General features: G+C 39.7%; 1 long non-coding RNA gene across 6 annotated transcripts in view; it reads right to left on the reverse strand.

Annotated features, from left to right (window-relative positions):
- Positions 1–693: 693 nt before the first annotated feature.
- LOC111096770 overlaps positions 694–16388 on the reverse strand; it is a 331553-nt gene continuing 315858 nt past the window's right edge. For 4 of the 6 annotated variants that reach the window (XR_005362484.1, XR_005362483.1, XR_005362481.1 and 1 more), the window contains 2 exons: positions 4612–4723; positions 694–792 (listed from right to left, as the gene is read on the reverse strand). This is a non-coding gene — a long non-coding RNA (uncharacterized LOC111096770). Of the gene's footprint in view, positions 793–1273; positions 1370–4611; positions 4724–16388 lie in introns of those variants that run through there. The other 2 variants (XR_005362482.1, XR_005362480.1) reach the window with 1 other exon arrangement.

The following is a 16388-nucleotide window of genomic DNA, read 5'->3' on the forward strand; positions in this document are numbered from 1 at the left end:
CTCATGAATAAATAAATAAAATCTTAAAAAAAAAAAAAACATGGTGCATACTAATACCACCAGCAAAGGACTATGAGGAAGTAAATAGTCTCTGGAGTTCTGAACTGTAGAAAATAGCCTAAGAGCAGCATCACAGTGCTATACCAGGTATAAGCTTCATGCTATTAACGAAAGAAAGAAAGAGAAAGTAAGAAAGAAGAAAGAAAGAAAGAAAGAAAGAAAGAAAGAAAGAAAAGAAAGAAAGAAAGAAAGAAAGAAGGAAAGAAAGAAAGAAAAGAAAGAAAGAAAGAAAGTAAGAAAAGAAAGAAAGAAAAAAAGAAAGAAAGAAAGAAGAAATAAAGTAAAGAAGAAAGAGAAGCAGAAAGAAAAGACAGAAAGAAAGAAGAAAGAAGAAGGGAATAGAGAGAGTAGAAGAAGGAGGGAAGGGAAAATGAAAAAAGAAAGAAAAAGCAAAAGAGATGGAAGGAAGACAGGAAGGGCAGGAGGGAGGGATGGAAAGATAGTGGGGAAAAAAGGAAAGATAAAACTGCTTATATAGGATTCTGGCCAGTTATCTTCCAGTTACCCAAGCAAGAGCAGGATCTTAGGTGATTAGGTGGGGGTTTTTTTGTTTTTTTTCTTTTTCTTTTTTGTCTTTAAACTTATTTTATCCCACCAAAGAATCTCTCAAGACTGAAAAATTTGAAAATATGACACACAGTGTTTTTTATGATGGGATAGTCTTCATCGGCAACATATCAATCAACTCCATGGGGAGCCATCCTTGAAACTTGAAGTGGATGACTTTAGACCCTGTAAAAGGAAATACAGATTGCAGATAAGGAGATAAGGCAAGCTAGCGTCTGGAGTCCTCTAAGACTGGCTCTCAAGCAAAAGTGCTTGTTCTCTTCCAGCTATACTACTGACCAGCTCTTTAATCTTGAGGAAATCCCTGTCCCGCTCTGGGTCTTGGACTCAATATATGAAAACTGTGTCCCTTCTCATTCCTGCCCAGTGACCCCATCAGAGACCAAAGAGAGTGAGTAAAGATTCAGGAGAAGGTCAGTGGAAAGAAAATCCAAACCCATGACAGAGCTCAGGAGCTCCTGAGGGTTTTCCTTCACTAGCAGCATTCATGCTCAGAATGATGACCCAAGGTCATCCAGAGAAGTGCAAGGTATTCTCCTCCTTCTCTTTTCTGAAGATAAAAATATAATTAGAACAATATATTAAATATAATGAAAAAAATTCCAAGAAAATATGTTTAATTTTTTTTTTTAATTTAGAACAAAATTCAGTTTGGATGTTTAAAAGTACATAGGGTTCAGGTATCTAGAAGATTCAGCACTGCAGACTCCTTTAGCTCTCAGGATTCCAGAATGTGGAGGCACTGTAAGGAATAAATCAGAACAACCTTCTTTTGTCATCGCTTTGAGATGACTCATCACCATTATTTTAAATACCAACTGCTGTCTTGTGTAAGGAGGCAGTGATATCTGTAGGGACTGTGGCAAGCTACCTAATGTCAGACCTGGAGGGGACCCTAGGTGATCACCTTTTCCAGATGAACTTCTGAGGCCACAGAGGTGAGGCCACTTGCCCCAGGTGGTCCAGGGGGATCTATGGCCTCCTGAACCAGGGCCAGGACCTGGGTGCCAGGCCAGTGCTCTTGCTGGTACCTAGAACCCAGGTGGTGGTGCTTCTCAGCTCCTCCCATTACTCCAGACACTCTCAACACTTTGACAAACCCAACCTTTCAATGTGTCCTCTGCCTGTTTCCCATCTCTGGGAGAAATCTCTAGAAGAGATGGTATCCATGGGGAAAAAGGGGCTCCATCTCAGGAAAGTGGACAAGGTGCAGTCTTGCATTTTCCATTCCTGGAAAAGAAGATAAGAGTCCCCCTGCCTCCTAAGGACTGAGGGGCTTCTGCTTTATCACCATTACTTTGGTCACAACTCTAAACTGGACTCTTTTTCTACTCTCCAATGGCTTTCTGCTGAGTTTGTGCTGTTAGGTGTAGCTCCCAAAGACTGCTTTGTCTAAGGAGGAGGAAGTGTGGGCAGAAAACTAACATTGGAGATGATTAAAATAAAGGCTGTGTCTTCATTCATTTTTCCTTTGTCCTTCCTCTCCCTTCTTCCTGCAGGTGTGTGTGTGTGTGTGTGTGTGTGTGTGTATTTCTACAGAAAATTAAGATCTGAAAGAGACTCTCTCCAGGAGGAACTCACAGACTCAGATCCATGAAACACAGAAACATAAATGTATGTCCTAGCAAGGTGAATGCCAAAAGGACTTTTCCAGGTAGGATGTGGCAGCAGATAAGGAGAATCAGTATGTACCAGAACACTGGTAGATGGCACTTGAGCTGATATGAGACGCAAAGAACAAAAAGAGAAAGAGAGAGAGAGAAGGAGGAGGAGGAGGAGCATCCCAGCAACAATTACAGTTAAGACTCTCTAAGGGAACATCTCACCTACTCTGCGCTGTGACTCAGGAGTGGATTACTGCCACGATCCCCTCCTGTGGATAAGGGAACTGAGGCACCTCTCCACAGCAGTCTGCCCAAGGTCACAGAGTGCACACAGAGCCAGCAGAGCAGGACAAACTCTGGCAGTTTGACTTTGGCTCTTCACCACCCTGTACAAATTCCAGGCTGAGAGGTGGGTGAGGGTAGAATGGAGCAGAGTGCAGAAGGGCAGGATGGAGAGCAACCAGGGTCAAATATCCCCAGACTCTCAGGGAAGCCCAGCCCTCTCCACACTGGCTGCTTTGCCTTAGCCTGATCTGCCCCCTCTGTTTATGGCTCAGCCCCACCCAACTGTCAGCATGGGGAGCAGATGCTCACTTAATCCTCCGGATTAGCTCCAGATCATGGAGAATAATCAGCAGTCGGCCAAGGTGCGAGGCAGGTGGTACCTTGCATGCACACATTTCTATATCCAGTTTCCTAAATGTAATGCGGATACCCAGTTCTATCCCTAGGTTTTTCTCCGTAATACATAGAAGCAGAAAGCTGAGACAAGTCTGCCAAAACTTCCAGCCATTATAAATGACAAAGGAGATAATGTCTTGTTATTTGGAAAATGCTTTGAAATCCATAAGTGAACAACGCAATGTGGATCTCAATCTCTCTCTCTTTCTCTCTCTTTTTTTTCTCTCTCTCTCTCAGAGAGACAGAGACAGATACAGATGGAAGAGAGAGAGATATATAGACTTAAAGTATAACAACTCAATTTTTGACGTATGGAATATATGTACCCATATACATATCCACTATATCCTTAAATGTGGAAAGGAATAATTAGTGTTCTAGCGAACCAAATATGCAGCTGAGAGAGATGTAGACACCATTAGATGCCTGGGGTCCCTAACAAGCTGTGTGACCCAGGGTAAGGGAATAGCAGCCTTACTCTTCATCTAAAGATGGGTGGAGCAGTGCCTGCCCTTCCTGTCTCCTAGGCTCACAGTGAAGGGAACCATGTGCAAGTACTTAAGAAAGTAGAAAATGCCAAATACATGAAAGGGATAATTACCAGTAATCATCATCATCATCATAATTTAATACTGAGGATGACAGGCATGGGTGGGGGAGAAGCAGACTCCATTATAATTATCTGGAAGACACAGCTGAAAGCACATTTAAGCCATATTTCCCACCTACCACATTTCCTACCTCTGTACTTGCTGTTCTCAATCTGAGACTCATAAAGGAGCAGTGCTGTTTTGTTATTCTGAGACAATTGCTGGCACAAAATCTACAAATTCAAAACTCCTCCACGTGTGTTGAACTACCTCTAGCCTGAGAAAGCTTGTACTGGTATAAAAACTCAAATTTGCCTTATTCTTTATAGAACACAGATGCCTCCCCTCTGCTGAGCATATACGCCCTTTCTCTGGGCTCTTGGGGACCAACCAGCCCTCTTAGTAAAGCACCCTTGGTCTGGGAATTGACCTGACCTAACCAAATGTGGAAGCCACTAAAAGCAGGCAAGCCAATTTCGAAGCTACTTCGGGGGCTGCACACCTACCTGGCTAAGGTGAACTACTCAACTAATTGTTTCTTCCTCCCAGAAACTGGTTTTGGCTCCTTTATAGCTAAGCTCTTTGTCTAGCTTTCTTTCCTCTGTTTAAATATACCATCCTCTTGCCCCTGAGAAGCCCATCTTTATCTACATTCTTTCTTCCCTTCCCAGCCCCCTTCTCTTCCTTCTATTTTTCTAAGGGCTGGGACAGAAAGTCACAAGGGAGGCCTCAGGTTTCTCTCTTTTCCTGTTCTCCTTCCCCCTTGGCTTTGCTACTTTCCCAGACTTCTTTTCTCAGATAGTCTTATATGTTCTCTGATTTTTTTAATTCAAAAGTACTTATTTAAAAAAATAAAATAGGGGGGCCTGGGTGGCTCAGTCAGTTAAGTGTCTCCCTTGGGCTCAGGTCATGATCCCAGTGGCCCTGGGATCAATCCCCAGTTGGGGCTCCCTGCTCAGTGGGAGGCCTACTTCTCCGTCTCCTCCCCACTCCTGCATTCTCTTGCTATCTCAGTCTCTGACTCTGTCTCTGTCTCTCTCCCTCTCTCAAATAAATAATCTTTTAAAATGAAAAGATAAAATAAGATTTCTGTGCCCCACAGTACTTACTTTCTCCCATTCTCCTTTCCTCATGGAATGGGGCTGGCTCAGTCATCTTGGGAGGTCCAAGGGAAAAGAAAGAAGTAGACAGCAAAATCCTTGTGCTTCTAGGCATAAAGATCTAGATAAGGGAAAAGGAGATGAATGGTGACCCAGCTCACCACTCAGCAACTCACCTCTTTGGATAGTCATCCTCTCCCTTCCTACTGCCTCCACTCCCCCAGGCCTAATAGAGGCCAAGTCTTCCCCAAGACCACAGCTCTCCCACAGGGAAAAGCTCTTTTAAAGGAGCACCTGCCCTTGGCTTCTGAGATTGTAGGTAAAGTTTTATTTTTTCTGTACTACTTTTCTTTATTTTCCAAGTGTTCTACATGAAAACTGTTTTTCAAGAAAAGAATTCAATAAAGTACATATTTTTAATCTTTCCTTGACAAATATCTCCAATATTTACTGTACCGTTTCTCTCCTTCCCTTCATAGATAAGCTGAATTCAAGGAAGATTCTAGTAGGGCAGGTTTTTTTTATTTTTATTTTTTTGCTTTCTCACACTATGTTAATGCCTTTTAAAGTAATATTTTCATGACCAATAGACCCTTTTTGACCATTACTTATTGTTTTTTTACTATGATTATACATAGACTGATATTCATGTTTCTAGGACTAATTTTCTTTTTTGTATTTTTCTGTTTTCCCTTTACCCATCCTTTTATTTCTAACTTTTCTTTCCTTGCCATCTTATTTAGGTGATTCTTTCTCTTAGATGTATCATTATTCCCACATGAAAGTCATCAATTTTAATATTGGATGTTAAGAAATTTGTAATTATTGGCATAGCACGCATCCCGCCCTACTCATTCTATCTTCTTTGTGAGCCTCCTTTCGTTTGGGCATCCTTGCTGCTGCCTTGGTTTTCTGTCTTTGACTCCATAGATACAATCTATTTGCTTATATATTCTGTGGTTATTCATGATTTAAAATCATAAATATGGTTTTTACTTCTAATAATTTGCCTAATATGAATTTACATTTCTCTATAATTATCAAAGTTGATATCAAATAATCCATTTTGGGCTGATTCCTACCATTCCTACATTATCTCCCCTTCTTTTTTCAAAAATTATATCCTGGTTTTTGCAACTTGAATTTCTGTACCTTCTTCTAGTATTTTCTGATTTCAGTTAGCTCCTGAGCTCAAATCCCTTGCTCCCAATGTATAGATGTCAGGGTTTTTGGTGTCTATGATAGTATGTATTTACTGCTACCAGAATAAGAAGCAAATTGGAAGCATTTGTATTTAACTATGGAAGACACGTGGCATTGGATTGAGGGGTCAGGGAAGAGAAGGAGGAGAGAAACAGGTTCTGTCCATGATCTGGCCCCAGGGCCAGTTCTAGTTACTTGGCCACAGGAAGGTACAAAGGTTGATGCAGCTTCTTATCTGTAAACAGCTTTGTGAGTCTCTGCTTTGAGCTCAGACACTCTGGGATTTGTGTAGCCCAGACCTGGAGGGAGACCTTTACTTCCTCCAAGTAGGGCCCTTTTCAGATCAGCCTCACCAAAGCCTGAAGCACAGGAACACCCAGATACTGCCCCGCTTGAAGCCACTGTTCCCACAATGGGCAGGACAGTGGATATGAACACATCCAAGGACATTAGAGCAGGGCAGGTGAAAGAGGCAGGAGCCATGTGGTGTCCCTGAGGTGACAGACAGTCCTGCTAGTGAGTGAGTCACTCTTCAAGGAGTCTCAGAAATAACTAGAATAACATTCCTTTGCAGGAATGTCTGAGGTTGTACTGTATTCATGGAAGGGACCATTGAGCCAGAAACTTTTGGACTACAACAGTCATGATTAAATCAATCAACTGGATGTCTTCTAAGCTATTCATATTTTTCATGTTTAAAACATTCTTTATAATTGTGCTGGTCCCTTAGTATCCAAGACACTGTTTGTTACCCAACTATAGGCTTTAACACACACACACACACACATACACACACACACAACACAGCATCCATTAATGTTTCCTACAGCTTACATGTTGCTCTACATACTGTGGACTTTGCCCTCCCTTCCAGCCTTTTCTGGCCACCTGTTTTTTGGTTTATAGTTCCTGAGTACACTCTGACCAGAATTCCTCTGGCTTTCCTCAGGACACTCCTTCCAGTTGAAATGGCTTCTCAACATGTGGTAATACCATGATGGTGCCACTTCTTCTATGAAACCTTTCTGGTTATTCTCCAGTCCTATTCCCAAGTGAAACAGGGCTCTTCCTTCTAAGTGCCCCTGCCCAACTCTAAACAGACATCCATCTCACTGTCAGAGACAGTGCTTCTTGTGGTTTTGACTTACATCTTTGTCTTCCTCTGGATTATTAGACCTTTGAAGAAGGAGTTATTGTTTATTCTTATTCATATCCCCAGAACCTAGGACAGCTTCTTCAACATTAGAAGAGTAGTGAATCCATGTTTATGGAAGAATGGAGAAATGAATGAATGAATGAATGAATGAATGAATGAATGAATGAAACAGAGTGATTGAGAGAGTGTGTGCAAGTCACTTGCAGGGGAAAGGGAAAGCCCAACTAAGGAGGGAGCTTTCAGTCTGTTGGCAGTAGGGAGCCACTCAAAGCATCTGACAGAACAAATATTCTGAGTTGCTCTGAATAAAACACCAATGAAGAGAGATCTACTGGGCCCCTGTGTGTCCTTACTGCAAGTGAACTTGATGCATGGAAATGGCACCCTGCAAAACAAGCATTTAGGTAACATCCCTTCTCTGCAGTATCCAGAGAAATTATGCCAGTTAGAGGGATAGAAACAAAGTGGAAATCATAGGCTCATGGATGATGGGGGCCTCTTTCTGCTATAATCATAGAGGTCATGATCTCAGGAGTTGTATCTAACTGAATAGGAAATTCAGAATATAATACTGGAACCAGAAAAAAAAACTTCAAAAAACCCCTTATTTCCTCTCCATTTTTTTCCTATAATTACCAATAACCCACTATTAGACTTCAAGGACAAAAATAACTCTTAAAGCCCCATACAGAGATGCCAAACTAGTCTTTTTCACCCTGGAAGCATTTAGGGAAGAATATTCCCTTGGTCCTTGAGGGTCTGTAATTGTCAACATCCTTGGAGCCCATGGAGCCATGCAGGTGGGGGGTCTCTATGCTATGATTATGCCTCACCTTGGAGCTGTATTCTGACACCTCTGGGGCTATCGGCTCAGGACAGTGCCCAGCGTGAAGGGAGTGGGAAGTTGAGCAACACAGGGCTAGTCCAGGAGGGGAGAAGACTTAGTGTGAGGATGAGTACAGAGGAAATCTAAAGTGAGTGATGACCAGCATTATAAAGCCTGAAGAGGCGAAGGAAAGAAAGGACAGAAGTACAAGCTCACCAAGGAGGAGTCCAACCCGTCCCTACCTCGATGACCTAAGAACTAATGAATATTTGCAACTGTGAAGAACTGGATCTCAGCCACTGCCTGGGAAGAGCTACTCTGAAAGCTGCTGAAAGTGCCACCACTACCCCTTTATGAAGACCAGACCACTTGTCTTTGCATTTCCCACATACTGAATTGCTATCCCATTTTTTCCCCATGATGTGCAGTTTCTTTGCCCAGCCCAACAAGGACAAATCCTGTTCAGTGGAGATGTGCTAATTGTGTAATTAAAGGATTAAGTTGTAGCAGAGTCATCTGAATTGAAGAAGTGTCAAGATGGGCAACCAGTGACTAGAGGCCACATAGCAGGCAAGTACAAGAGTGATTCAGGGGCAAGGGCACCTGTGGTCCTTTACAGGAAACAAAAACCATGGTTTGGGTAGTGGCAGAAGTGCCCTCAATATCTGTGATGCTCCTTCTTCCTCTGCAACCAGCTTGGCAGACCATGAACCATTTTTCCAGAACAGCTGGGAAGCAGTGAGCACATAGACATCTGGAATCTTAAAAAAAAAAAAAAAAAAAAAAAAACATAACTCAGGCTCTGTATGAGATATGATTGCCAGAAGGATAGAAGAGAGAGTTTGATGAGGGAAACGGGATTCTCAGGCAGAGTGGAGGAGCCCTAACTCTGAAGATGGAGACTGAGGGGAGAGGTAGGGAAAGCAGATTACTTCCTGGGAGCTAGGTTGAGGTCTTCAGGCATTTGGTGAGAACGCCCTAACTACCTGCAGACTCTGGCCTGCAGTGCCTCTCCCTCATTTTGTATTCTAGCCACAAAGGAGCAGCCAGAGGCGAGGAGACCTGGAGAGTGGTGGCTGGCAGCCAGGGCACCTTCAAGCTGGAGCCCTCTTCAGAATATCCAAGTCTGCTGGGCGAGGCGTGAACAGCAGCATTAAGAATTACAATCAATAGGATGCTTCTTTTTCATTAATGCACCAATGAAGGGATGAAAAGACAGCACTTGACTATACCTTGTTGAATCTGGAGAACGCTGTTTTGTGAAGTCCAACATGCGGACGACTCTAATTGCAGATGTCCTCCTTCAGGGTCTTGGGCTAAGCTCCACAGGCTGTGATTTCCTCATGCAGAATGCCACCAATGTGTCCTCTTCCTCCTCATCCTCTCCCTAACCTCTTCCACAGGAAGTAGTAGAAGGATCAGGGCAAATTTCCCTGTTCAGATCCTTTTATTTCAAGAGCCCAAATACAATCAGGGCCTAAGCTGTGAGAAGACAGAGGGAAAGAAGAAAAAGAAGCAGTGGAATTCCCTAGTCACTTCCAGGAGCAATATGGGGTCAGGGGACCACTGGATATGGGACCACAGAGACAAACAGATTCAATCCCAGTCCATGAGGAACTCACTATCTAGTGAGAAAGGTATGCAAAGAATTGGTTCTGCATAAGATGGAGCAAGGGCATATTAACTGGGAAATTTCAGGGATCTTCACTCAATTTTATATTGATATATTTTTTAAATCTTTCTCTGAAAGAAGATTCCTCATATTATATAAGTTTCAGACTCCACAAAACCTAGATCCACCCATCATGTGCTAGGTAATATGATAATAATATAGTCATAAAGAATGTTCACATAACCCTGATTTGGGTTGAGAGAGAGTCAGAGAAGCTTTTCCAATGAGTCAACACTTGGTGTAACTAAGCCATTCTCAGGTTGCTAATTAAGAAAAAGACATGGCATGATATTTCATTGTGGCTTTGGGTTACATTTCTCTGCTGATCAGCAATGTTTAGCACTTTTTCATAATCTTTTGGCCTCTCCTATGTTTCTTTGGAGAAATGTCTACTAAAGTCTTTAGCCCATTTCTAAAACAAGTTATTAGCTTTTTTATTGTTGAATCATAGGAGCTCCTTACATATTTTCTTCCATTCCGCAGACTGTCTTTTCACTTTATTAGTTAACAGGTCCAATCTCATTCTTTTGCATGTGGGTAACCTGTTTTCCCAGTACTGTTTGTTGAAAAGACCATCTTTTCCCCATTGCGTATTCTTGGCACCATTGTTAAAGACCAATTAACCATATAGGTATGGATTTTGGGGCTCTCTATTCTATTGATATATATGTCTGTCTTTATGCCAGTACCATACTGTTTTAATTACTACAATTTTGTAGTATATTTTGAAATCAAGAAATGCAATGAATCCAGCTTTATTCTTCTTTTCCAAAAGTGTTTTGTCTATTCAGAATTTTATGTCTCCCTATGAACTTTATAGAGTTATTTTTTTCATTTCTATAGGAAATGCTTTTGGGATTCTGATAGGGAATGCATTGAATCTATAGATCACTTTAAGTAGTGTGGACATCTTAGTATACGAGATATCACCTACCACATATTAGAATGGCTATTATCAAAAAGACAAAAGACAACAAGTATTGGTGAGAAAGTAGAGAAATTGGGACACTTGTACACTGTTGGTGGGAATCCAAAACGGTCCAGTCACTATGGAAAACAGTATGGAGGTTCCCCTAAAACTTAACATCTGAACTACCCACATGACCCAGCAATTTGCTTCTGACTATCCAAAAGAATTGAAATCAGGATCTTGAAGAGGTATTAGCATTTCCATGTTTATTACTTGAAGCTTTATTCACAATGGCCAAGAAGTGGAAACACCCTTAAATGTCCATCAACAGATGAATGTGTAAAGAAAATGTGGTATAAATGTACAATGGAATATTAAGACAGGATGCAGCCTTTAAAAAGAGGAAATCTTGTAATATGTGACAATGTGGATAAACCTGAGGACATTATGCTAAGTGAAATAAGCTAGTCACAAAAGGACAAAGACTATACAACGCTGGCATTCCCTAGCAACTGGTTAGAAATGCAAGTTCTTAGGTCCCTCACCAGACCTACTGAATTGGAAATCTAGGAGTCATCTCAGGAATCTGTTTTAACAAGCCCTCCAGGTTATTCTGCATGCTAAAGTTTAAGAACCACCGCCTTATATTGAGGGGTAGGAAATGAGAATGATTTCCCTAAGAACTCTTCTTAAGCTACAACCTTGCCCAGGTGAGGAAGGAAGAACCCAATCCCCACAAAAAAAAAAAAAAAAAAAAAAAAGCTATTTCACATGGGAAGGAAGGAAGGGAGAAATCTACATTCAGGATTTTGGTATATTTTGCAGGGGGGAAAATGCATTAGTATACTCTGTCAGGACCAAACTTTTCACTGTTTGATCACACCTCATTTGCATTTTTAATAGCCCCCATTAGACAGCCTCTGAGCTAATTAGGCAGGCGTCTATAATAGAAGACTTCTGTTTCCTGTTTTCAGAACTCAGAAACTAATGGCTGAAGCACTGCTAAAACAATTAAGTAATAAGAAAAATACTGTGTAATATTGGCAAAAGCACAGCTGCCATAAATCATTACAAATGACTTGCAGCTCAAAATGTTTAATTAGGGAAGAAAAGTAACCTATCACATGTTGGGATAGCAGGGGAAAACAGGGAGAGGGACCCTGGAACAGAAAGTTTATTACCCTCTGCCAAGTGGAGATGGGATGGGGGTTTGTGATTCCAGGGATTCTAGTACTGACAATGTATTCCTAGGCATTAGGTATCCCTTCTACATCTAAATTCAATAGTAAATGAAAACTATAGTAACCCAATAAAATCAGGACTACCAAAGATAAAAACTTATGGAAATAAAATATGGGTTATCCATCAGAGGAAAAACCCTAACAAACTGAGATTCTAGCTAAAAGCAAAGGAACAGGGAATGAGTAGATAGTAAGATAAGAAGTTATAAATACCAACTACAGACTCATGTTCACTTTCAGAATTGAGATCAATAAGAGTATACCTATTTCTTTTTTTATGCATATATTTGTATATGTCAATCAGTTTTCTACTCTCCTTTTCCACTATAGTTTGATAAAAAGAGTGTTGGTAATGGTTGGTTGTGGGAATTTAGGTTATAGAATATACAGAAGGAATTGTGGCTAGTTTAACATTACCCAAACAAAGATATAAATAGGATTTGATATCTCCACTTTTTAGGAGAAGGTAAGCATACCTTCATTAGTATGAGGGCTAGTTGCAGTCTCTTAGAGGGAAGCAAGATGATTTTATTACCATTACACAAAAATTTGACTATAGAAGAAAGGGATGTATGTGGATGCTGAGAAGTCACAGGGGTGAACTGTGCCATGAGAATCTCTTATCCCTCAGTTTCACATTTGCTTTCATATACTCTCTTCCCTACTGTCATAGCAGAAAGCCCGCAAACTACATTCCCACGTTGTTTTTCTCTGTTTGGAATACATAGTATGGCTTGGGTTTTTTTTCTGACAGGACATTGACTGATACATAGGATGTGATTAATTAGGCTGTAATTTGAATGTAGATCTGTTTTATTTGCTAGTGTCACTATAAAATGAACTCCCCTACATTCTAAATGGTGTTAATTTATATTAAGTGTGAACTCCTATAATTTATATTGATTAGCTTATATGTTTAGTATAATTTTGGTATACTTTATACTCAATCATTAAGGAAGAATTAATTTGATGACTTCAGAATGAACTTCACTTTTATTTATTCTTTCATGCATTAAGTTAGATAGTTATAGACCACAGACTGGATATTCAGTACTCTGCTGGGCACTGTGAAGACAACAAGAAAGGATAACACTTTGTCTGAATCTCAATACTAAGATATGTCACAGGGCTATAACCATTGAATGAAAATAAACAGACAAACATACCCACACAATTAATATACATGTTGGGAGTTGTTTGTTCCTAAGGAAAGAGAATGGTGTGTTGGAGAAAAGTAAAAATTGAACTGATCCAAATTCATTCATGATGAAAACTCTCAACAAATTAGGAATATAGGGGAAATTTCCCAACTTGATAAAGACTATCTACCAAAAAGCCTACATCACACTTAATGCTGGGAAACTTGAAGCTTTCCAACTAAGATCAGGTACAAGGCAAGGATGTTTCCTCTCACTACTTTTAACATTGTCCTGAAAGTCCTTGCTAATGTGGTAAGTCAAGAAAAGAAAATAAATGGTATACAGATTGGGAGGGAAGATATAAAACTGTCTTTAGGGATCCCTGGGTGGCGCAGTGGTTTGGCGCCTGCCTTTGGCCCAGGGCGCGATCCTGGAGACCTGGGATCAAATCCCACATCGGGCTCCCGGTGCATGGAGCCTGCTTCTCCCTCTGCCTATGTCTCTGCCTCTCTCTCTCTCTCTCTCTGTGACTATCATAAATAAATAAAAATTAAAAAAAAAACTGTCTTTATTCACAGATGACATGATGGTCTATGTAGAAAATCTGAAAGATACAACAAAAAAACCCTCTCCTGGAACTAATAAGCAATTATAACAAATAGCAATTATCCTTGCAGGATACAAGGTTAATATACAAAAGCCAATTACTTTCCTATATACCAATAAAGAGCAAGTGGAATTTGAAATTAAAAACACAATGCCATTTACATTAACACCCTCAAAAATGAAATATTTAGATATAAATCTAACAAAATGCATACAAGATATATATGAGGAGAATGACAAAAGTCTCATGAATGAAATAAAAAAACTAAAGAGATTGAGAGATATTTCATGTTCATGAGCAGGAAGACTCAAGGTTGTCAAGATGTCATTTCTTTCCAACTTGATCTATGGTTTCATTGCAATCTCAAAGTCTAGTAAATTATTCTATACATATTAACAAATTGATTCAAAAGTTTATATGAGAGGCAAAAGACTCAGAATAGTCAACACAATCTTGAAGGAGAAGTACAGGTTGAAGGAATGACACTATCTAATCCTATGGTAAATTATGGACTTTGTGTGATTATAATGTGTTGATGTAGGTTCATTCTTATTTTTTTTGAAATGTGAAAGTCTTATTTATTTTTTAAAAACCAGGCGATACAAAAGACAACTGAAAGACATATACAAAGAAATTTCCAAAGCAAACAATAGAAAAAAAATATCATCTACAAAATTATTTACATGTTTAGGCCCCATATTTAAAAACATGGTCCCTAGTCCAGTATAGACATAGAGAAGAGTAGTGTAGGTTCATTCTTGATTAAAAAAAGAAAAAAATACCACTCCAGTGAGTGATGTTAACAATGGGGAAAGCTATGTGTGTGTAGGGGCAGAGGTTCCAAAGGAAATCTCTGTACCTCCTTCTCAATTTTATTGTAAATCTAAAATTGCTGTAAAAAAAATTAAGTCAAAACAAAATAAGCTGAATCTTAAAGGAGACTCTAGGAATTAGAAATATAGAGAAAAGAAGTTAGTGTAGATAAAATTAGTATTTCAAACTGTATACTCAGTTTTACTTACTTTATCATATCATAGCCACTTAACATAGAGTTAGAAAAACTATGGCCCATGGGCAAAATCCGACCCACTGCATGTTTTTGTACTTCCTGTGAGGTTTTAACTATTTGGAACAAAATTAAAAGAAGAATACTCCTTTATGATACATAAAAATTATTCAAATTTTAGCGTTTATCAATAAAATTTTTTGGAGCATAGTCATCCCCCTTTGTTTATATATTGTGTATAGCTTCTTGCACTTTACAAAGGCAGAGTTGAATATTTACAATGGAGACTGTATGGCCTGCAAAGGCTAGAATATTTACTATCAACACTTTGCTAAAAAGTTTGCTGCTCTTGACTTAACATATTATCTTGCAATTAAATTTTTCAGCTCCGAGCTCAAAATATATGACATTTTCAGATGCTTTTTACTTGACACCTAGTATTGCTCCTCACCTGTTAGTTCCACTCTGTCGTATCTCTCACTTTTCTCTTCCATCCCATTTTTCCCCAGTTTAGGGCCCTCAGCTCTCATTAAAACAGCTGGTTCATAGACCCATGAAAAATTATTTCCCTTATTCTTCCCACTGAAAATTCCATCTCACTACTTTTTTGTTTTGTTTTATTTTGAGAAGGTGATAAAAATATTGAGTAGATACAAAAGAATGAAGTATCTATAAGTTATAAAGAATAATAAAACAAATATCTATGTCTTCCATCCAGCAAAACAGACAAAACACCATCATTAATTCAAAAACTCCCTGGACATACCTCACTTCTTTTATACCTTTGATACGTCTCACCTCCTTGGTGAGGCACTCCCAAATATCTCAAGCCAACACTGATGATGCATGTACCTATTATCAGCACACAAACTTTAGTGATGGCTCGGAAATTTAGAATACAGAAATTAAGTTTAGAAACTCAGTGCCTAAGTTGATCTATATCTAAAACACCACTCAAAATATGCAGTCTCATATATAACTCTTTGCCTATAACACTCTGTATTCCAAATATCCTCATCCATAATCTTGAACTTCTTTTCAACCAAGAGAGAAGAGAATTTCAGTTGCCTTTTATGAAGTTCATTTTCCACACTAACTGTATCTTTTCAGACACTTGGAAGATGGGGGCTCCTGACTTTAACATGCTCCCATCAGTGGTGATTAAAATCTAGGAAAACACCTACAAAGGCATTAGGTCAACTTTGCAATTTAAAATAAGACCAAAGATGACTTCCCATTAAGCTGAGTAACACTCCCTTCATCTTCCTTGCCCCAAAATGATATATCAACTGATTTTTATAAACACATGATGGTGCTTGAGGTTCAAAGAGACTATTGCAGAGGGAAAAGCCTTAGGCTAGCTTGAAGTGCTGATCCTGTTCTAATTCAATTGTCAATTCCCTCCCAAGAATCAAGAAGTAACTACTCTCATGTCTTCAATTTCTTCATTTGTAATTTCTGCGATGCCTTTGTCTCTATCATTCTAAATTCATCGTTTGTTGCCAACATCAACAGATGACAATGTCAACTCTTCCATATCTGTGCTCATCCCCTTCTTTTGAATCTCTGCCTCGCCAAAAATGGCCTTCTACTATGACTGCTAAGTATTATTAACCAAAGAAATTATTCTTGACACTTTGAAGAGCATCAGAATTTAGGCCTGGAGATTTCCTATGTCCTCACCATGATCCAACTGGTGTCCTGAAGCTCAGATGATCAGGAAATGCTGCAAAGGGGGAGAGTAAAACCTCTCCTGAGAATTCCAATGCAAACAATTTCAACAGCAGAGGCCATTAGGGGGAGACTAAGCCTGATTGTGATATTACCAAGGAGAAATTGGCACCATTAGTGCCAATTTCAGTTTTTCCTATGGTCTAAAATGGCTTACCTCCGAGGAAGTTGCCTGTCTCCCCCACACAGTTCACAAACTTTGTTTGTGATAAGCAACAGGTCTCTATCATTACCCTACTGTTTTAGCCAAACATTTTCTTCTTTTCCTCTCTGGTACATACCCTTAGCTACTCCC

Source organism: Canis lupus, chromosome 7 (genome assembly GCF_011100685.1).
Source record: "Canis lupus familiaris isolate Mischka breed German Shepherd chromosome 7, alternate assembly UU_Cfam_GSD_1.0, whole genome shotgun sequence".
NCBI lineage: Eukaryota > Metazoa > Chordata > Mammalia > Carnivora > Canidae > Canis > Canis lupus.